Here is a 22,830-nt window from a genome sequence, read left to right as displayed (position 1 = left end):
CATTTCTGAGATCACACAAAGTATCATTCTATTCATGTTTGCCTCTGGAAGATTAAAGAGCCACAGTAGGTAAACAGCAGCTCTACAGAGGGATTCTTAAGTGATCAAAGAGGAATGACAGCCGGAGCCCAATGACTTTCATCCCAGTGGCCTGTGGAAGCAGAAATTAACAGGGAACCTCAGTGAAGGCCAATCGGCAGACAAAATGAGATTCTGTTTAAGTCAGGTTTCTAGGTTACACTGCCCAAAAGCAACTGCCCTCAAAAAGCAGATTTGCTTTAAGAACCGGCAGATTAAATAAAGGATACAGAAGCAGAAGATTCAAGTGACTGCCACACTCTGGGGCAAAGCCAAAGGAAGGTGACTGTGTTCTACCCAGACTTGCAAATTCTGCTTCCACCTCTCCATGGTTCTACAACATTAACCCAACCTTGCACAGACGTCTGTCCCTTCTGGCAACCTAGCCTTGAATTTCTCTAGGACATGTGTGCTCAGTCATGTCCAACTCTTTGTGACTCCATGGACTGTAGCCCACCAGGCTCCTCTGTACAGAGGACTCCAGGCATGATTGCTCAATTCTAGCCTCATCCTCTTATCCTCATGATAGTCTGAATCAAGGATTTCAAATCAGGAAAACCTATGCTTGTTTCTGAGGCCTCAAGGCCCAGCATATCTTTTAGCTATGATCCTGAAGCTGAAGCTCCAATACTCTGGCCACCTGATATGAACAGCTGACTCATTGGAAAAGACTCTGATGCTGGGAAAGATTGAAGGCAAAAGGAGAAGGGGTCAGCAGAGGATGAGATGGTTAGATACCATTACCGACTCAATTGACATGAATCTAAGCAAACTCTGGGAGATAATGAAGGACAAGGAAGCCTGGTATGCTGCAGTCCATGGGGTCACAAAGAGTCAGACACAGCTTATCAACTGAACAACAACAACAAAATCAGTAACCTAGCAAACCCTGAGCTCCTTTAATACCTCAGTCCTGGCCTCTCTGAGCTTTAACTAGAGCTTTACAGCCCACAGCACTGCAAAGGGGTAAGTCAGGAATTCTAAGACCCCACATTGAGCCCATCCATCTCAAGGCTAGAGTTCTAGGTCATGTTAGACCTTGTAGAAGGATATCTTCACTCTGTTCTCACTATTTTCCAGTGAGTATTTCTTTACTCAAATACATAGGTCAGAGAATCCCTGTTCCCTTTGTGGGGGTGGGGGTGAAACACTGAAATAATAGAGTTTTTTTCGCAAAAATTCTGACCTACCAGGTAACATATTATAATTGCACTTAGGTGAAAGTGGAGAGTGAAAAAGTTGGCTTAAAGCTCAACATTCGGAAAACAAAGATCATGGCATCCGGTCCCATCACTTCATGGGAAATAGATGGGGAAACAGTGGAAACAGTGTCAGACTTTATTTTTCTGGGCTCCAAAATCACTGCAGATGGTGACTGCAGCCATGAAATTAAAAGACGCTTACTCCTTGGAAGGAAAGTTATGACCAACCTAGATAGCATATTCAAAAGCAGAGACATTACTTTGCCAACAAAGGTTCGTCTAGTCAAGGCTATGGTTTTTCCTGTGGTCATGTATGGATGTGAGAGTTGGACTGTGAAGAAAGCTGAGCGCTGAAGAATTGATGCTTTTGAACTGTGGTGTTGGAGAATACTCTTGAGAGTCCCTTGGACTGCAAGGAGATCCAACCATTCCATTCTGAAGGAGATCAGCCCTGGGATTTCTTTGGAAGGAATGATGCTAAAGCTGAAACTCCAGTACTTTGGCCACCTCATGTGAAGAGTTGACTCATTGGAAAAGACTCTGATGCTGGGAGGGATTGGGGGCAAGAGGAGAAGGGGACGACAGAGGATGAGATGGCTGGATGGCATCACTGACTTGATGGACGTGAATCTGAGTGAACTCTGGGAGCTGGTGATGGACAGGGAGGCCTGGTGTGCTGCAATTCATGGGGTAGCAAAGAGTCGGACATGACTGAGCGACTGATCTGATCTGATTCACATACACAGATCAACATACATGTACACACATGTATATCTCTGTGTGTATATATGTATGGGTATGTGTAAATGCATAGAGAAAGTAAGTTTAAAGAAGAAAAATAGTGTTCCCAATACTCTGGGTCTTGTTTATCTCATCTGTAAAATGGGCATAAGATAGCATATCCTGGGGGTTGTTTTGAGAATTCATTGAGATGTCTGATAACAAAGGGCCTGGCATATATTGGCTGCAGAGCAAATAAGATCAGATTAATATTGTTAAAATAAATGTAGCCACCTCTCCTTTCACATCTTGTGTCAGGGGAAGGAATTTTTTGTTCTTCTGAGAGTGCTGAACAACGAGAGCCTGCATGGCCAGTCTCTGACTACCTCTGCAGAATCATCTACTTAAATTGTAAATTTATCTCAGTGACAACAAGACCTAATGTTCTATAGAAAAAAGATCTTCATGACCTGGATAATCACGATGGTGTGATCACTCACCTAGAGCCAGACATCCTGGAAGGCGAAGTCAAGTGGGTCTTAGGAAGTATGACTATGAACAAAGCTAGTGGAGGTGATGGAATTCCATTTGAGCTATTTCAAATCCTAAAAGATGATGCTGTGAAAGTGCTACACTCAATATGCCAGCAAATTTGGAAAATCCAGCAGTGGCCACAGGACAGGAAAAGGTCAATTTGCATTCTAGTCCCAAAGAAAGGCAGTGCCAAAGAATGTTCAAACTACTGCACAATTGCACTCATCTCACACGCTAGCAAAGTAATGCTCAAAATTCTCTAAGCCAGGCTTAACAATACATGAACCATGAACTTCCAGATGTTCAAACTGGATTTAGAAAAGGCAGAGGAACCAGAGATCAAATTGCCAACATCCACTGGATCATCGAAAAAGCAAGAGAGTTCCAGAAAAGCACCTACTTCTGTTTTATTGACTACACCAAAGCCTTTGATTATGTGGATCACAATAAACTGGAAAATTCTGAAAGAGATGGGAATACCAGACCACCTTACCTGCCTCCTGAAAAATCTGTATACAGGTCAAGAAACAACAGTTAGAACTGGACATGGAACAACAGACTGGTTCCAAATCGGGAAAGGAGTACGTCAAGGCTGTATATTGTCACCCTGCTTATTTAACTTATATGCAGAGTACATCATGAGAAATGCTGGGCTGGATGAAACACAAGCTGGAGTCAAGATTGCCGGGAGAAATATCAATAACCTCAGATATGCAGATGACACCACCCTTATGGCAGAAAGTGAAGAAGAACTAAAGAGCCTCTTGATGAAAGTGAAAAAGGAGAGTGAAAAAGGTGGCTTAAAACTCAACATTCAGAAAACTAAGATCATGGCATCTGGTCCCATCACTTCATGGCAAATAGATGGGGAAACAATGGAAACTATGAGAATTTTCTTGGGCTCCAAAATCACTACAGGTGGTGACTGGAGCCATGAAATTAAAAGATGCTTGCTCCTTGGAAGAAAAGCTATGAACAACCTAGATAGCATATTAAAAGCAGAGACATTACTTTGCCAACAAAGGTCCGTCTAGTCAATGCTATGGTTTTTCCAGAGATCATGTATGAATGTGAGAGTTGGACTATAAAGAAGACTGAGTGCTGAAGAACTGATGCTTTCAAACTGTGGTGTTGGAGAAGACTCTTGAGAGTCCCTTGGAATGCAAGGACATCCAACCAGTCCATCCTAAAGGAAATCAGTCCTGAATATTCATCAGAAGTCCTGAATATTCATCAGTCCTGAATATTCATCCTGATGTTAAAACTAAAACTCCTATACCTTGGCCACCTGGATTCGAAGAACTGACTCATTTGAAAGGGTGCTGATGCTAGGAATGATTGAATGATTCCTGATGCTAGGAATAATTGAAGGCGGAAAGAGAAGGGGACGACAGAGGATGAGATGGTTGGATGGCATCACGGACTGAATGGCCATGAGTTTGAGTAAGCTCCAGGAGTTGGTGATGGACAGGGAGGCCTGGCGTGCTGTAGTCCATGGGGTTGCAAAGAGTCAGACATGACTGAGCGACTGACCTGAACTGAACTGAATGCTTTATGGCCCTCAAGATGTCTCTGGCACTGTTCTTGGGATGTTATATCAGCTAGTTTAATCTTCACTTGAATCCTGTGAAGACATTTTATCTTTACCCTAATTTGAGGAAATAAGGAAACGAGGGCCCAGAGGGGTTAAGTAAACTGTCAACACACAGCTGGACTGGGACAGAGTAGAAATTAGATCCTTACAGACAGGCTTGTCTGTGCTAGAAATCGTATGTGATAGAAAACACTCTGCCCTGCGGAAATACTTGTTCCACTTGTACAAAGAGGCACATGCAGTTACGTTCACCACAGTACTGATAAGTGAAGTCTTGGAAATCGTCTAAGTGCCTATCAATAGGAAACTGAAGACATTTGTCATGGCACATTCATACTGTGGAATACCATGCTGAATTTTCTGGTTTACTTTGGTTTGGGTTTTATTGTGAAAGTCATGGAACAATGTTCCAGAAATATTAGATGAAAATATATGTTGCAAAATAGGTGCAGAATGACACCATTTATTTAAGATGTGAAAAGCTCCACACTTTCAATAGATAGTTAACTCTGTAACCATAGATGTATAAAACGCAAGAGTATTTTGAAGATCTGAAAATGGGGGCCAAGTTACAGCAAGTTTTGGTGTTTCTGCATGTTTAAATTTTTTGGCAATGGAAATTCCTCAGTCTCTTATCTGTGTGTATTTATGTATTTATTTATTATTGAAGTATGAATAAGTATAAACAAATTATTGAACTATAGTTGATGTACAGCATTATATAAATTACAGATGTACAATATAGATATACAATATATTGATATACAAATATATAAATGATTTCACAATTTTTTAGCCTATACTATGTTTATCATTATTACTAAATACTGACTTTATTCCCTGTGCTGTGCAATAGATCCTCGTAGCTTATTTTTTATATAATGGTTTGTACTTCTTACTCCCCTGCCCCTATCTTGCCCTCCCATTCCCTCTCCCCACTGGTAACCGCTGGTTTGTTCGTTTTATCTGTGAGTCTGCTTCTTTTTTGTTACATTCACTGCTGCTGCTGCTGCTGCTGCTAAGTCACTTCAGTCGTGTCCGACTCTGTGCGACCCCATAGACGACCCCATAGACCCACCAGGCTCCCCCATCCCTGGGATTCTCCAGGCAAGAACACTGGAGTGGGTTGCCATTTCCTTCTCCAATGCATGAAAGTGAAAAGTGAAAGGGAAGTCGCTCAGTCGTGTCCGACCCTCAGCAACCCCCTGGACTGCAGTCTTCCAGGCTCCTCCGTCCATGGGATTTTCCAGGCAGGAGTACTGGAGTGGGGTGCCATTGCCTTCTCCAGTTACATTCACTAGTTTGTTGTATTTTTTAGATTTCACATGTGAGTTATCTGTGTATTTAAATGAAATATATATGTATACTTTTAGTTAATAATATGAAACAGGCATTTCTCCTCACTTCTTCTTATATCCTTTAGTTTGTCCATCTTGGAAAAATGGGTCCCTGTGATATTCTTCTTTCTGTCATCCCTGGAATGCTGGTTACCTGTTTCTACAGTAATCAGCCTTGGGAAGTAGATCCCCGATCCCAAGCCTTCCTAGCCCCCCACATTTCAGTTCATACTTCTGTGGACTTTAACATCCTAACTTGTCTTTCTTCCTGGGCTACAAACAAGATTCTCTGTAGGAAAAGGTGTAGATTTGAGAGAGAGGTGAGTATCTCTGATACAAACCAGTTGAAAACTTGATTTAAAAAATTAACTTAGGACCCAGGCATCTATGGCCACCTAATCTGTAACAAAAGAAGCAGGAATATACAATGGAGAAAAGACAGTTTCTACAATAAATAGTGCTGGGAAAACTGGACAGCTACATGTAAAAGAATGAAATTGAAACACTGCCTAATACCATACACCAAAATAAACTCAAAATGGATTAAAGACCTAGATGTAAGGCTGGATGCTATAAAACTCTTAGAGGAAACCAAAGGCAGAACACTCTTTGATATAAATGACAGCAAGATTTTTTTCATTCCACTTCCTAAAGTAATGAAAATAAAAACAAAAATAAACAAACGGGATTTAATTAAACTGACTTTTGCACAGCAAAGGAAACCAAAATAAAATGAAAAGACAACCCTCAAAATAGGAGAAAATATTTGCAAATGAAGCACCTGACAAAGGATTAATCTCCAAAATGTCACATAGCTCATACATTTTAATATTAAAAAAAATTTTTAAATGGGCAGAAGATCTGAATAGACATTTCTCCAAAGATATGCAGATGGCCAAAAAAAAACACATGAAAAGATGCTCAATTTTATTAATTATTAGAGGAATGCAAATCAAAACTACAATAAGGTACCACCACACAGTGGTCAGAATGGCTATCATCAAAAAATACATGCTAGAGAGACTGAGAAAAAGCAACCCTCCTACACTGTTGGTGGGAATATAAATTGGTATAGCCACTGTGGAGAATAGTATAGAGGTTCCTTAAAAGCTAAAAATAGAGCTATCATATGATCCAGCAATCCCACTCCTGGGCATATATCTGGGAAAAAAAAAAAAAACGTGAGTTGAAAGGATGCATGTGCCCTGGTGCTCTTTGCAGCACTATTTACAATAACCAGAACATGGAGACAACCTGAATGTCCATCGACAGAGGAATGGACAAAGGAGGTGCAGTACATCTGTACAACAAAATATTACTCAGCAATAAAAAGGACGAGTAATACCATTTACAGTGACATGAACGGACCTGGAGACTGTCATTAGAGTGAAGTCTATAAGAGAGACAAATATATAACATCCCTTATATGCAGAATTCAGAGAAATGGTACAAATGAACTTAGAATCAACCCTGAATATTCATTAGAAGGACTGACGCTAAGGATGAAGCTCCAATACTTTGGCCACCTGATTTGAAGAGCTGACTCACCTTAAAAGACCCTGATGCTGGGAAAGACTGAGGGCAGAAGGAGAAGGGGGCAACAGAAGATGAGATGGTTAGTTAGCATCACCGACTCAATGGACATGAGTTTGCGCAAACTCCAGAAGATAGTGAAGGACAGGGAAGCCTGACATGCTGCATTCCATGGAGTCACAAAGAGTTGGACACGACTGAGCGACTGAACAACAACAAAGAAAAAGGGTGCAAATGAACTTAGAGTCACAGATATAGAAAACAAACTTATGGTTATTAAGCGGGGAAGAGAGTTGAGGGAGGGATAAAGAGTTGGAATTAGCGGGTATTAAACACAAAGAAATGAGGCATGGAACCCAATGGCTTTCCCATCTAATTCTATGGATTTTTGATGTCTGCTCTCATTTGGTTGGGGAGTGGGAACATCAGTGGATATTTTTACTGGGCTTTATTTGCTTGATTTAAGCACACATGAATGTCTGAAGCCCATGAGTGGCAGCTTGCAGGCTGTCTGTCCCTTCCATCCATTCCTTTGAGTCCTTTGACTCCTTTGAGTCCTTTAAGATGGCATTTAAGCTGTCTTAAGCTAACTCTGTCCCTTGATGGGACCCCTGAAGGGTTTCCTAACCCTATGTCTCTTTCCTATCACCTCCCTATTTCCTGTGTAGGGGAACTTTGCCTGTTTTGATTGTCCTTCTTTTCCTCTGCAGTTAAACTGCTTGGGCTAAAGTTGTGTCAGCTATGGCAATCTTTCTTTTAGTCCCTTTTCATTTCAACATCTGGCTTTTCAATTCATTTTTTTCCTTTTTTTTTTTTTCATTTATTATCTAAATATTCGTTGTTCAGTCGCTAAGTCATGTCTTTACTCTTTGCAACCCATGGACTGTAGCACACCAACTTCCTCTGTCCTCCAGTATGTCCTGGAGTGTGCTCAAATTCATGTTCATTGAGTTGGTGATGCTATCTAACCATCTCATCCTCTGCTGACCCCTTCTCCCTTTACCTTCAATCTTTCCCAGCATCAGGGTCTTTTCCAGTGAGGTGGCTCTTCACTTCAGGTAGCCAAAGTATTGGAGCTTCAGCTTCAGCATCAGTCCTTCCAAATATTCTGTCCTGAATCAGTCCGGAATATTCAGAGTTGATTTCCTTTAGAATTGACTGGTTTGATCTCCTTGCAGTCTAAGGGACTCTCAAGAGTCTTCTCCAGCCCCATAATTCGAAAGCATCAATTCTTCGGTGCTTAGCCTCCTTTATGGTCAAGTCTGCCTGAGGGTATAGCTCAGTGGTAGAGTACATACTTGGCATGCATGAGACCCTGGGTTCAATCCTCAGTACCCCCATATTCATATTTGGGGCTTCCCTGGTGACTCAGGTGGTAAAGAATCTGCCTACAATGCAGGAGACCTGGGTTTGATACCTGGATTGGGAAGATCCCCTGGAGAAGGGAATGGCAACCCACTCCAGTATTCTTGCCTGGAGAATTCCATGGGCAGAGGAGCCTGGCAGGCTACTTTGTCCACGGGGTTGCAAGCAGTCGGACATGACTAAGCAACTAAGCACAAGCACTCACATCTGAACATGAATACTGGAAAAACCATAGTTTTGCCAGCAAAGGTCTGTATAGTCAAAGTGATGTCTCTGCTTTTTAATACACTGTCTAGATTTGTCATAGCTTTCCTTCCAAGGAGCAAGCGTCTTTTAATTTCATGTCTACAGTCACTGTACACAGTGATTTTGGAGCCTAAGAAAATGAAATCTGTCACTTCTTCCACATTTTCCCCTTCAGTTGCCACGAAGTGATGGGACCAGATGCCATGATGGTAGTTTTTTGACTGTAGAGTTTCAAATCAGCTTTTTTACTCTCCTCTTTTATCTTCATCAAGAGGCTCTTTAGTTCTTCTTCACCTTCTGCCATTTGAGTGGTATCATCTGCATATTTGAGGTTGTTAAATTTCTTTCAGCAGTTTTGATTCCAGCTTGTGATTCGTCCAGAACAGCATTTCTCATGATGTACTCTGCATATAAGTTGAATAAGCAGAGTGACAATATGCAGCCTTGACGTACTCCTTTCCCAATTTTGAACCAGTCAGTTGTTCCATATTCCGTTCTAACTGTTGCTTCTTGACTTGCATACAGGTTTCTCAGGGTACAGGTAAGGTGATCTGATATTCCCATCTCTTTAAGAATTTTCCACAGTGTGTGATCCACACAGTCGAAGGATTTAGCATAGTCAATGAAGCAGAAGTAGATGTTTTTCTGGAACTCCTTTGCTTTCTCCATGATCTAACTAATGTTGGCAACATCTAAATACTAACATGGGCCAAAAAAATTACTCAATAATCAAAGAAAGAAAAGGAAAATTTTATTTGAACCAACCTGAGGATTATAACCTGGGAGACAGTCTTTCAGAAAGCTCTGAGGACTGCTCTAAAGTAAGGGAACAGGTGGTCAGGATATATATATGTGTACTGCTGCTGCTAAGTCACTTCAGTCGTGTCCGACTCTGTGCGACCCCACAGACGGCAGCCCACCAGGCTCCCCCGTCCCTGGGATTCTCCAGGCAAAAACACTGGAGTGGGTTGCCATTTCCTTCTCCATATATATGTGTGTATGTGTATATATATATACACACAAAAGGAGAAGAGGGCAGCAGAGGATGCAATGGCTGGATGGCGTCACTGACTCAGTGGACCTGAGTTTGAGCAACCTCCAGGAGATAATGAAGGACAGAGGAGCCTGGCATGCTGCAGTCCATGGGGTTGCATGAGAGGCAGCTGGTGGGAAAAGTGGGGCAAACATATTTATTTTTCAAAGCTTCAAATGATGAACGTGCTACATATTTTTAAGTTGGGCATTAGAAAAGAACACTTGTTTGTGCTTCTTGGAAAGAAGACAATAACCAATGCTGACAGTGCCCAGCCCAGAACTCACCTGCAAACAGTTCCCCTGGTGCTGATAGACTCTGCTTCTCGGCCTGAGGATGTTCCCTGGACCAGGGGGAACCTGTATGCAGGGCTGCAAGGAAATTAACACCCCGGGATCCACGTTCAACAGAAGAGGGGCAGGAGTTTGTAGATAAATACCCTAACTTTGTCTTCTCTCAGCAGGACAGTTCTGGGGTATGTTCTGTGTAGTTTCTCAGAGGCCCCCAGGAGGATTACACCCCAATACCCACAGCAGTTGTGCGTGCTCAGTGGCTTCAGTCCTGTCTGACTTTTGCAACCCTCTGGACTGTAGCCCACCAGGCTCCTCTGTCCATGGGATTCTCCAGGCAAGAATACTGGAGTGGGTTGCCATGCCCTCCTCCAGGGGATCTTCCAGACCCAGGGATCAAACCCATATCTCTTACTTCTCCTGCATTGGCAAGCAGGTTCTTTACTGTTAGTGCCGCCTGGGAAGCCCCCACCCACAGCAGTAATGTGCTCATAAATGCATGTATGTATTAGTTTTTTTTTTCCCCTCCTCTGTCTTACCCACTCCCTCACCATTTTTCCTGGGGTCACCTCTCAAATTAATAGCCTCTATCAAATCTTCATTTTAGGGTCTGCTTTCATGGGAGCCCAAAGACAGAAAGCATATACAGAAATCTGGAATTTTATTTCACAAGTTTTACATTGTAGTCCCACAGACCTCCTGCAGCTGATTAATAGAATCAGCATTAGATTTATCAGCAGTTGGAAAAATTCTTACATCCTTTCACAGACCAGGAAAAAGTAGTGGATTGGCTAGCTCAGAATGGCCTGCAGTTGACAGCAGTGGGGAAAGATGCTAAGACCTCTCTCCAAAGAGAGGGAGGTGGTTTAAAGAAATGCCCTTAGGTAGTAGACCCTGGAGGGCCTGGCCAGGGCAGAAGGAGAAAAGGCCTTTTGCTAATCCTTCAGCAATATGTGAACCGTGAACTTCCTGATGTTCAAGCTGGTTTTAGAAAAGGCAGAGGAACCAGAGATCAAATTGCCAACATCCTCTGGATTATGGAAAAAGCAAGAGAGTTCCAGAAAAACATCTATTTCTGCTTTATTGACTATGCCAAAGCCTTTGACTGTGTGGATCACAACTAACTGTGGGAAATTCTGAAAGAGATGGGAATACCAGAACACCTGATCTGCCTCTTGAGAAATTTGTATGCAGGTCAGGAAGCAACAGTTAGAACTGGACATGGAACAACAGACTGGTTCCAAATAGGAAAAGGAGTTCGTCAAGGCTGTATATTGTCACCCTGTTTATTTAACTTATATGCAGAGTACATCATGAGAAACGCTGGACTGGAAGAAATACAAGCTGGAATCAAGATTGCTGGGAGAAATATCAATAACCTCATATATGCAGATGACACCACCCTTATGGCAGAAAGTGAAGAGGAACTAAAAAGCCTCTTGATGAAAGTGAAAGTGGAGAGTGAAAAGTTGGCTTAAAACTCAACATTCAGAAAACGAAGATCATGCCATCCGGTCCCATCACTTCATGGGAAATAGATGGGGAAACAGTGGAAACAGTGTCAGACTTTATTTTTCTGGGCTCCAAAATCACTGCAGATGGTGACTGCAGCCATGAAATTAAAAGACGCTTACTCCTTGGAAGGAAAGTTATGACCAACCTAGGTAGCATATTCAAAAGCAGAGACATTACTTTGCCAACAAAGGTCCATCTAGTCAAGGCTATGGTTTTTCCTGTGGTCATGTATAGATGTGAGAGTTGGACTGCGAAGATAGCTGAGCGCCAAAGAATTGATGCTTTTGAACTGTGGTGTTGGAGAATACGCTTGAGAGTCCCTTGGACTGCAAGGAGATCCAACCATTCCATTCTGAAGGAGATCAGCCCTGGGATTTCTTTGGAAGGAATGATGCTAAAGCTGAAACTCCAGTACTTTGGCCACCTCATGCGAAGAGTTGACTCATTGGAAAAGACTCTGATGCTGGGAGAGATTGGGGGCAGGAGGAGAAGGGGACGACAGAGGATGAGATGGCTGGATGGCATCACTGACTCGATGGACATGAGTCTCAGTGAATTCCGGGAGTTGGTGATGGACAGGGAGGCCTGGTGTGCTGCGATTCATGGGGTAGCAAAGAGTCGGACAGGACTGAGCGACTGATCTGATCTGATCTGAAGGATGAATCCAGCTCAACTAATGTCTTGTAGTTTATGGGCAGTTGCTTAACATCTTTTGAAGATATGGACAAAAACATTCAGCAGACATTAAAACAAAAAAGAAGGTTGCTTTTTGCAAACCTGTTGCAGAAAGCAGCAGAGGGGGGAGCAATAGAAAGAAATAAGACAAACCAGGTCATGTGGGAGCACCCTGGATAAGCTACTGAGAGTCACTGTGGGATCTGACTCTGCCTGAGAAGGCAGCCTGCAGATCCTTGCTGTTCAGTGCAACCAATAGAGGAGGCTCCTCTGGAATCAGAAGGCCATGGGAGGAAGACCTAGGGGTCAGCGTTTTGCCACCAGAACTGTGAAGACAAACGTAAGGACATCAGCTCTAGCTGCCAGGCGATCCACTCAGGATCTGAAGGCATTGGAGACAAGATGGGGCAGATCTGGAAAAGAGCCCAGAACCTGGGTGGCCAGAGCCGGAGCTACACTTGCAAGGGAGCCAGAAGCTCCCACGTAGGCTCTGAGCCCAGGGGCTTAGAAGTCTAGAAGGACCATCATCCAGTCCTGAAAGGAGAAAGCCTCAAGACTGAGTGCAGTAGTCCTGGCCAAATAATTTTTTTTTAACTGTCATTTAGAGGAAGACTACTATGTGGGAAAAGAAATGCTGCCCTGGGTGATTCAGAGGGCTTCCCAGGGATCCCAGGGGTAACGAATCTACCTGCCAAAGCAGGATACACAAGAGACATGGGTTCAATCCCTGAGTCAGGCAGATCTCCTGGAGGAGGAAATGGCAACACCCTCTAGTATTCTTGCCTGGAGAATCCCATGGACACAGGAGCCCAGCAGGCTACAGTCTATGGGGTCACAAGAATCGGACATGACTTAGCAACTGAACAACAACAACACGGGTGATTCAGAAGCTAAAATCTTCTAAATCAGCATGAAGAATACCAGGTGGGGCCAGTACACAGCCACCTGCTTAATTTTAAGTAAGGTGCTAAAATTAATACCTGTTCTTTTTTATTTCCTCATTTATTTCCCGAATGTGCCAAGTTGTCTTCGATTGTCCCTCCATCTTTCTCCCTCCATCGGGCTGAGCAGTAGCGATTATATCAACAGGCATCCAGGCTCCCGGGCTTCCCTCTGGGTTCAACCAATAGGAGCCAACAGGCAGTAGATCAGAGGGAGGAGCTGGGAGGAAGGCTGGGGTGTGGGTTCCCCAGCTGTCTCTGTAAGGTCACCCAGAGGGCACCCAGGCTGACTATGCACCTCACCAAACATCACTGTATCTCTGAAGGGGACCTGCTGGACAGGACTCATCCTTCCCGGTTTGAGTCACCCCTCTGCCCTTGTCTGATCAGGCCTGGGAGGAAACCCCTGTTGCTGCCAGTCCTGGGTTTTCCTGCTGGGACTATGGTTCTCATGCATCCCCCACTCCTATATATTTGGTCCTTTTGAAAACAAGACCTCTTTGAAAGTGAAAGTATTAGTTAGTCTCTTAGTTGTGTCTGACTCTGCGATCCCATGGACTGTAGCCCACCAGGATCCTCTGTCCATGGAATTCCCCAGGCAAGAATACTGGAGTCAGTAGCCATTCCCTTCTCCAGGGGATCTTCCCAACCCAGGGATCAAACCTGGGTCTCCTGCATTGCAGGCAGATTCTTTACTGTCTGAGCCACACCTTTGCTCTCTTTGCTGCTAAGTCGCTTCAGTCGTGTCCGACTCTGTGCGTCCCCATAGACGGCAGCCCACCAGGCTCCCCCATCCCTGGGATTCTCCAGGTAAGAACACTGGAGTGGGTTGCCATTTCTTTCTCCAATGCATGAAAGTGAAAAGTGAAAGTGAAGTTGCTCTGTCGTGCCCGACTCTTAGCAACCCCATGGACTGCAGCCTTCCAGGCTCCTCGGTCCATGGAATTTTCCAGGCAAGGGTACTGGAGTGAGGTGCCATTGCCTTCTCTTTGTATAACCCTAATTTGACAGACCATCTGTGTCCCCTTGGGGTCCTAGCTGCTACAGTAGTGGTGTCTGGTGGGGAGAGGATGAACTGGTAAGGATGGCCACAGCAGCAGGATCGGGGTAGAGAGAAGTGTTATCTTGGCAATGGGCCCCTGTGAGACCCCAGGAAGAGCTGCAGATAACTCCATGTCAGGTCCAAAGTTACTGTGACACGACCCTCAGCAGCAGGGTCCTGTCTGAAAAGGGTTTTCCCTCCAGCTGAGAGGGTGTGAGAGTGCCGAGTGCAACACCAAATCCACGGAGGAACAGGGCACTCCAGCTTCCAGGCACGGAGCCTCCACTAACACTGAAGAGGGAAAAGTGCATGCCGATCACTTGTTACCCTGTAATTGCTGTAGACAAAAGTTAATTTTTCTAAAACTTTGTTGCCAGTTTCTAACAAGCACACAGAAAATATAACTGACCTCCAAACCCAACATTTACCACCATGCCGTTTTTTTTTAATCTTGTCTAGTGTGGTTTTCCATTTCTATTATACCTCTTTTGGAGCTCTGTGAGAGAATGAAGTCTTCTCAGTGGCTAGAAATAATTTTGCAGTAATAATACTGGCAAATTTCTAAGTGCTTCAATTTGTGCTTGCCATATACGAAGCTCTTCATTTGCAGCTCTCTTATTTAATCTTCATAGCAATCCTATAAGTACTATAACTAAACCCATTGTCCAGATTAGAGAACCGAGGTACAGAGAATTGAAATAACTTCCATGCAGGTAGGGAGCTGGGATCTGAAGGGTGGAGTCCTAGAGTCCAAGCTACACAGAGGAGGCATCTGCTCTCTATACACCCAACCACCTCACTGAGATTACAGGACTATGCCTGGAAGTGCAGTGATGATAGAAGAAATTCTTGAGAAGTTTTGAAAATAAATAAGGGAGAATATGTTTAAAATGCACACACAAAACCAATTCTAATCTAGTAAGGGCTCGTTCACAACCTTTCAGAAGGGCCCTTATCACGTGCCTCTTGGCTGCAGTTCCTGAACTAGAACACGTGCCCCAGGAGAAGAAAAGCCCACCAGGGCAGATGCCTCCAGAACGTATGGCTTCCGTTCTCAAAATATTTAAATGTCATTTCATTGGTTTTGTCCTGAACAAAATATATTTACCTTGGAGTCTAGTACATAATATGAACTACTAAAGAGTAATTAAAATCTGTTGTGTTGATGTAAACAAATATTGAATCATGTTGTACATCGGAAACTAATCTGTCAACTACACTTCAATTAAAAGGAACCAATTGTGCTTTAAGTGAGCAAAACCACCAAGAAAACATGTGAAAATACTTAAGGCTGGCAGGGCCGAAAGTATGCTGTGAGGCCTAGGGAACAGAGTCAAACTTAGTTACACTGGTTCTTCTCCAATTCTCCTTTTTGGAATTTGACAGAAAATAGTAATAGAAATATGAAATTAATAATAGATAATTTTATATGTAAAAATCTAAATTTACCTCAAATCATTATTTTTATGTATCAATAATTACTTTTTAATAAAAATCAGATACCTTATTAAATAGCAATTCAATCATTAAATGTCCACCTATTATAGTAGCAGCAATAATACCACCTATCATTTTACCTCAAATCATTATTATTAGGGGTAAATCATACCTACAGAGCAACAATACTGTTTTCTCAGAATTAAGTGTAAAATTGGAAATATTCCTTTCTCCAATTGTGGCAGAAGAGAAAAAGGAAAGTGACGTGCTGTCAAGAGTCTGGTATCCTATTTCTGAAATAGAACCTTCTCTGCTTTTGTTCTTGGATATCCTAGACTCCATTAACCCCCTAACCACCGTCCATCTTCCCTTATGCATTATGCGTTGCCCCCCTGCCAAAGGAAGCGATGAATTAAGCGGTGAAGATTTAAAGATTGCATTCTTCTTTCTGTCTCAGTTCATATTAAATAGTGAACCAAGAAATTGTCCAGTAAGTGATTTATAAAGAATTAGATCGAATTTAATAATCTGTTCATGACCAGAAAAAAATAACTAGAGCTAGTAATAGCATATTTAACCATAAAATTTAATCAGAATATTAACATGCAGAAAATACAGATAGCATCTAGACCAATAAGAAAAGCCATATAGGTTTGCCTGATTATTTATTGGTACATAGGAGCAACCAATATATTAATTTATCACACAGACCTTCTAAGTTTGCTTTCCTAAAAGTATCATAAAGAGTCTTGTGTGTGTGTATGAAGTCGCTCAGTCGTGTCCGACTCTTTAAAGAGTCTTAGATGGGCTTTTAAAAGGATGTCCTGGAGGTCAGACTCTTCAGTTCAGTCACTCAGTCGTGTCTGACTCTTTGCGACTCCATCAACTGCAGCACGCCAGGCCTCCCTGTCCATCACCAACTCCCAGAGTTCACTCAGACTCACGTCCATCGAGTCAGAGATGCCATCCAGCCATCTCATCCTCTGTCGTCCCCTTCTCCTTCCACCTTCAGTCTTCCCCAGCATCAGGGTCTTTTCCAGAGTCAGTTCTTTGCATCAGGTGGCCGAAGTATTGGACTTTCAGTTTCATCATCAGTCCTTCCAATAAATATTCAAGATTGATTTCCTTTGGGTTAGACTCTTAGCCAAGCTGAAAAATCTCTCTCCTCCAAATTTCACTGGCAACACTTATAAATGTGAGCAAATTCCTCTCTTCTTCAGGTCCCTCAAATTCCTCAAACTTCCTGGCCTGCCCAGAAGTGACCTTTCCTACTCTCCTGAAGGATAGTCCTTTAAGCCAGGTAACAGACCAGTTTTTGGGGAGAAGATGACTTTAGCTCCCCAAAAGTCTTTAGTCATATCTGATTAAGTGGCATCTCTCCCAAATATGACATTCCAGGCAAGACTTTGATTGCATAATTAATTTTTCTAGTTATGGGCTGGTTAAAGGAAGCCAGATTCTTTTCTTTTTGTTTGTTTGTTTTTTTTTCCCCCAAACTTACTTATTTTTTATTGAAGGAAAATTGCTTCACAATATTGTATTGGCCTCTGTCATACAACAACATGAGTCAGCCATAGGTAAACATGCGTCCCCTCCCTCTTTAACCTTCCTCTTACCTCCCACACTTTCCCACTCCTCTAGGTTGTCAGAGAGCCCTGGTTTGAGCTCCCTGAATCATACAACAAATTCCCCTTGGTTATCTTTTTCACATAGGGTAGTGTATATGTTTCCATGCTACTCTCTCCATTCTCCCACCGTCTCCTTACTACCCTCTGCCCGTGTCCATAAGCCTCTATGTATGTGTCTCCATTGCTTCCCTATAAACAGGTTGATCAGTACCATCTTTTAGATTCCGTATACATGTGTTAATATATGATATTTATCTTTCTCTTTCTGACTTACTTCACTGTAATAGGCTCTAGGTTCACCTGCCTCATTAGAACGGACTCAAATGTGTTCCTTTTTATGGCTGAGTAATATTCCATTGTATATATGTACCACAATTTCTTTATCCATTCATCTGGTGATGGACATCTAGGTTGGAAAGCTGGATTCTCATCGAACCTTTGAAAATAAGTCTATTGCTGTTTAAAGTAAGGATATTCAACAATATCTTCTGAATTTAAGTAATAGAGGGGAGGGGAGTTCAGCAAGAAATAATATACCATTTTAAAATGTTTTATTTCACTCTATAAAAGAAAAGTCTATTAAACTGTTATGGGATACAGATAAAGATGGAAGGGCTTCCTTTTATATCCAGAAAGTATAGCATTAAAACAATATTCCAAACATATAACCACCATCATGCTTCAGGAGTTCATTCATCCCAGGTAATTTAGTCTTCTGTTGTATCTCTAGTTAGCAGTTTTATGATGCCATCTGTTCTTAGCTAAAGAGTTCAGGAAATCTCAGCTCAGTCCTCAGTGATAGACCAAAACATGACTGAGCAATGCCAACAGAAGTCTACACCCCAAAGTCTATTCTTTGAAGTATCATTAACATACCTGATACAGTCGTTTTCTGTGGGGTTCTGAGACAGTCATTGTTTGAAGACACAAACTCTGATCAGTAGTTGATTACAGAACTTTCAAGAAGCATTAGAGTAAAATAATCTATTTGTAGATGATAAAGACTTACAACAGCTGTGGTAAATGTATTATTGGTGATTTTTAAAGTAAAAGGTCTTTTGAGAGTTTTATAATAAGAATATTGCAATTTATAAGTAAATTTGGTTGTTTTGTGGCATGTAAAATAAAAATAATGAGGTAATTAAAAAACATTTTAGATAAAATGTCTATTAGGACATTATTTAGCCAATTTTCAAGGTTAGTACGTATTTCATCTGATTTGTAACAATGGATGAACCTCATTTTTACATATAATAATCTTGAGACACAAGGTACCAAGACATAATATACCAATGACATACCAAGCATTTTCTAAGACTCTATGAAGAGTATATCAAGAAAATTAAGTAAAGACAGTAAGTCTGGGGTAAGTCCTGAGCATCTATATTTTAATAAAACTTCTTTGGTAAGTCTGATATGCATTTTAAAAACACTGGCCAAGAAGATGCTAGATTCAAATTAAAGAAGCAATGTTGCAGCCAAGTTTTAAATAATAATTGAAATCATGATTGATAACCCTATAGTGCTATCAACTAATATCACCAAAGAACAACCACAACTCGGATAAATACAGAAAACCTCATCAGAACTATTTCATATAAATTATTTCAGTATTTTTCTTAAGGTTGAAATATACTATTGAAAATGAGGGCATTGACATTTCTCTAGGGACTTCCCATGAAATACATTTCTAAAGTATTATATTGCTAACATTTCACCAATACAAATTTAATAGATTTAACCAACAAAAAAGAAGCATGATTCTTTCATAATTATCCATTATTAATGAACAATAACATTAAAGCCAATAACTCTGTAATTACTCATATATCTGCTTAATAATAATTTAAAAGAAGAAAACAAAATCCAATGCGTGTTTTGTGGCTATGTTGGAAAACGTATACAAACTTGCAACATGTAAAGCAAGCTGTTGCATTAGAGAAGGTGCGGAGGTGCCACTAGAGGGCACTATAAACAGATTACAGAACAAACCTCTGTCTTTCATGATACGGAGCATGACTTTATTTGTCTTAAAAAATCTTAAACCATTAGTAACAAATGTGAGAAAGTACATCTCTTTGAGACTTGTGCACTCTTTTATCTCGTTGTTGCTTCAGCTTCACGGATATTATGTAGAGGATTTCTGCTACAGGTGGAAGGGCAAAAGGTAAGTTTGGTTAGAAGGCTGCTCTGGTCCATGCTAAACTAGACCCTTCACCTCAGGTTCATTCAAGTTCACTTCAATAGCTTTTCAAATATTTATTATACAACACGTAATTAATAAATGAATCTATGTACTCCTCTTAAGGTTTAATAGGGAGATATAGGTATTTGCTTCAGATGTTTTCAAGAAACCAAGAATAGTACAGGTAGAAATGAAGCCTTTTTCAACCCTCTCCTAATACCATTTTCTTCTCTCCCTCCTTGTATGAAAAAATTCCAGAATATACTACTATTCTGAAACTGATGTGTCCATCCCACCCTGTATTTAATACTTCTATTACTTATAAGGAAGTATGGTTCATATCCTGTTGTGTTCCAGAGGGCACTATTCCTCACCTCCACTTGTATTCTTTTCTTTATTCCTGCTACTGGACTAGAAAATGTGTTTTCTTTTTATTCTTTTAGTACTGTATTTTCAGGCCACTATACATGCTACATTTAAGGACCTTAGCATCTTAAATCTGATCCTCCCTTATCCTGTTCTTCATGTCATCTCTCATATTGTTCTTTTTTACCACCATTGCACACCACCCATTACTATCTGATCCCCTACTTCTGAGTTTTGGTACTGGGAGGAAATCTGTGTCAGTTCAGAATATCATGTAGTTGAAGTCTACAAAAACCCTTCTAAATGGTCTTCCTTCCAATTCATTTTAACCCTTTTATTAGATTAAAATGTTTAACTGAAGTGTAATTGATTTATAATATAAATATTAATTGAAGGTGTACAGCTTAGTGATTCTATATTTTTACAGATTATACTCCATTTAAAGTTTTTACAAAATATTGGCTGTATTCCTGGTGTTGTATAGTATATCCTTGTGAGTTATTTACGTTATACACAGCAGTCTGTATCTGTAATCCCTCACCTGTATCTTGCCCCTCCACCCACCCACCCTCCCCACTGGTAACCACCAGTTTGTTCTCTAGAAATCTACTTGTATTTTCTACAGTCATTCATTTTATTTTTTAGATTCCATGGATCAGTGATATCGTACTTGTCTTTCTGTCTGACTTATTTCATTCAGCATAATACCTTCCAGGTCCATCCATGTTTTTGCAAATGGCAAAATTATATTCTTTTTATGGCTGAGTAGTATTCCATTCTGTATATATACCACATCTTTGTCCATTGGTTGTTGATGGATGCTTGGGTTGTTTCCACATCTTGGCTACTGTAAATAATGCTGCTATGAATGTTTCGGTGTGGGTATCTTTTTGAATTAGTGGGGTTTTTCAGATAGGTACCCAGGAGTGGAGTTGCTGGGTCACACAGTGGTTCTATTTTTAGCTTTTCGAGGAATTTCCCTGGTGTTTCCCACAGTGGCTCCCCCAATTTACATTACCACCAACAGTATACAAGGTCTCCCTTTTCTCCACATCTTCACCAAATTTAATTGTGTTTTAGATGATGACCATTCTGACAGCTGTGAGATGATGTCTCATTGCGGTTTTGATGTACATTTCTCTGGTAATTAGCAATATTGAGCATCTTTTTATTTGCTTATTGGCCATCCATATATCTTTTCTAGGAAAATGTCTATTCAGTTCTTCTGCCCATTGTTTAATCAGGTTGTTTGTGATTTTTTTGATATTGAGTTGTATGTGTTGTTTATACATTTGTTAACCCCTTAGCAGTCTTATCATTTGCAAATGATAAGACTTCCTCCCATTTCCTCCCATTCAGTAGTTTGTCTATTTGTTTTGTTGATAATTTCCTTTGTTGTGAAAAAGATTTTAAGTTTAATTAGGTCCCATTTGTTTATTTTTGCTTTTATTTCCTTTGCCTTAGGAGACAGATCCAAAAAGATATACTATGATTTATGTTGAAGAGTACTCGGTGTATGTTTTCCTCTAGGAGTTTTACAGTATCCAGTCTTACATTTAGGTCTTTATAATCCATTTTGAGTTTATTTCTCTATATGGTATGAGAAATTGTCCTAATTTCATTCTTTTACATATAGCTATCTAATCATCCCAGCTCCACTTATTGAAGAGACTGGCTTTTCTGCATTGTATACTTTTGCCTTCTTTTCTGTACATTAATTGTTAAGTGTGTGAATTTATTTCTGGACTCTCTCTCCTGTCCTAAAGCTTGTGTCAGCTCACTGGCGAGTGGGGCTGGGTACCAGGATGGCTGGCTGACAGGCACCTGGTGTCTCAGAGCTAGTGTTGGTCTGCTGGTGGGTGGGCTGAACCCTGCCAATGCAGGCTGTGGATTGCAGTCATCCTAGGGCTGGTGTCCACATGCTGGTGGGAAGGTCTGGGGCCCAGCAGGTCCTGGGGCTGGTGCCTGCCCACTGGTGGGTGGAGCTGGGTCTTGGGGTTTCTGACCGCAGGGCCCTGGGGATCCTGGCTCTATTGCCTGCACCCTGGATTTCCCAGTGTGGTATATGTATGGATCGTGTCCTGGGCCTCTGGTGGACATGGCCAAGTCCAGGGATGGCTGTGGGCTAAGGGAGACTTAAGGCAACCTGCCTGCTAGTGGGCATGACCGTGTCCCTCCTTGGCTAGTTACTTGACTTACCCAAGTACTGGTGCCTACAGGTTGGTGGGTGATGGCAAGGCTGGATCCTGAGGTTAGTAAGCTAGAGAGAGGATTGCAAATGGCACCTGCCTGCACCCATGTCCATGTGGTAGCAGGAGCTCCCCAGAGTGGCTGGTGCCAGTGTCTATGTCCCCAGGGCAAGGCTCTCCAAGATCAGCAATTAGGTCTGACCCAGGCTCCTTTCAAATTAATGTTTCTGCCCAGTCCCGGAGCATACGAGATGTTGTGCGCATCTTTTCAGAGTGAGGCCTCTATTTTCCATAGCCCGCTGCAACTCCCAAAAATAAGCCCTGCTGCTGGCCTTCAGAGTCAAATGTCCTAGGGCTCACATTCCCCTCGTAGGACCCCCAGGCTGGGGGGCCCCATGTACAGCTCAGACCCCTAGCTCCTTGGGAGAATATCTGCAGTTGTAATTATTCTCCCTTTTGTGAGTTTCCCTCTGCAGACATGGATCTTGTCTAGATCCATGTGAATTTGCCTCTCCTACTCATCTCATTGTGGTTGCTTTTTTATATCTTTAGTTGTAGAACATCTTTTCTGGTAGATTCTGTTTTTCTCATCAATCAGTTCAGTTCAGTCGCTCAGTTGTGTCCGACTCTTTGCAACCCCATGAATTGCAGCAAGCCAGGCCTCCCTGTCCAGTTGCTTTTAAAAAGTTTGTAGTTTTGGTGTGCACATGAGAGGGATAAGCTCAAGGTCTTCCTACTCAGTCACCTTGGCCAAGCTCCTCTACTGTATATATCACTACCAGATTAATTTTTCCAAAGAATTGCTTTCTTTCATTATACTTATGAGCATTATATTACTTTCTAGCTCAAGTACCCACTGATAATGTTTGAAACCATATAGTATATCATATCATGTTTTTTCTAATTTCTCTTACTGTTTG

At 41.7% G+C, this 22,830-nt stretch overlaps 1 long non-coding RNA gene across 3 annotated transcripts in view; it reads left to right on the top strand.

The window, feature by feature from the left end:
• LOC147350345 (uncharacterized) overlaps window positions 1–22,830 on the top strand; it is a 71,593-nt gene that overhangs the window by 40,085 nt on the left and 8,678 nt on the right. The gene's annotated exons all lie outside the window — the stretch shown is intronic.

Source organism: Bos grunniens, chromosome 20 (genome assembly GCF_055505025.1).
Source record: "Bos grunniens cultivar Pamir isolate PY7600 chromosome 20, Bosgru_T2T1.0, whole genome shotgun sequence".
Lineage (NCBI taxonomy): Eukaryota > Metazoa > Chordata > Mammalia > Artiodactyla > Bovidae > Bos > Bos grunniens.
Note: the sequence above shows the minus strand (reverse complement) of the source record. Positions and strands in the feature narration are given on the sequence as shown.